The 866-nt window shown below is 42.7% G+C and overlaps 1 long non-coding RNA gene across 1 annotated transcript; it reads right to left on the bottom strand.

Annotated features, from left to right (window-relative positions):
* Positions 1-28: 28 nt before the first annotated feature.
* LOC107580470 (uncharacterized) lies at positions 29-574 on the bottom strand. The gene is made up of 3 exons (XR_001608647.1): positions 445-574; positions 197-344; positions 29-92 (listed from the first exon to the last, which is right to left on the bottom strand). It is a non-coding gene; the product is annotated as an uncharacterized lncRNA (long non-coding RNA).
* Between the last annotated feature and the right edge of the window lie 292 nt (positions 575-866).

The following is an 866-nucleotide window of genomic DNA, read 5'->3' as shown; positions in this document are numbered from 1 at the left end:
TACTTACAAATCCATCTCCTTTTCCTTTAATCCGACCCGGCAAAGATGTGAAAGTAGTGACAAAAACAAGCTTTTCAGCACTTGATGGGTAACTGAAAACAGAGCATGTACAATATTAAAACACTTATCTGACAGGGCAAACACCACTGAGTAAACTTCAGTGTGGTCGAATATTTTTTTGAATTTATATACTTACAATTCCCCCTTCTCCACCAAGTGACTGACACAAACTTTGACAAGCAGTCTCCTGGACTTTAAATGATCCTGTGTACCTCAGGTAACACTGCTGCTTTGCTTTGAAGAAGAGAGTGCAGGCCTCCCTGTTCATTTGGCACTGGAGCATGCTACATTACATGACATGATGGCCGTGAGTTTGCCCTTTTAAATGCTATTATGCACATAATAATCACATATAGCAGAGGGATGAGAACAAAAACAAAATACCTGGATTAACGTTACCTCTCCAGCATTCGTTTGGTGTAGGGCTCCTGTGCTTGAGGTGAAGACTTGAAATCGGTCAAAATTCTTCACTTCTGTCAACATCCGCAAATTCGTGAAGATAAGGCTCAGTGTTACTCACACCGTAGAGTAATGCGAAGAGAAGAAACAACATTCACGCCGTGTCAGCCGCATCAAACAGCACAAGCACTGCGAACGCACCTGATGCAGCGAAGCTAACGCTCCACCTTATATTGTTCACTTATAATCCTCTTTTAGGTGTTTATAAAATGACCTGGTATGCTAGACAACTTGTTTGGTCATGTTTCCTGTTTCAGCGTCTCTTCTTTTTTCCAGTTGTGCGCTCAGCCTCGCTTACACTGTTCACTAACGGCAGACTGCTCAGTGCACGTCGCCACTTTCCAACT

Source organism: Sinocyclocheilus grahami, unplaced genomic scaffold (genome assembly GCF_001515645.1).
Source record: "Sinocyclocheilus grahami isolate Dianchi unplaced genomic scaffold, SAMN03320097.WGS_v1.1 scaffold34091.1, whole genome shotgun sequence".
Lineage (NCBI taxonomy): Eukaryota > Metazoa > Chordata > Actinopteri > Cypriniformes > Cyprinidae > Sinocyclocheilus > Sinocyclocheilus grahami.
Note: the sequence above shows the minus strand (reverse complement) of the source record. Positions and strands in the feature narration are given on the sequence as shown.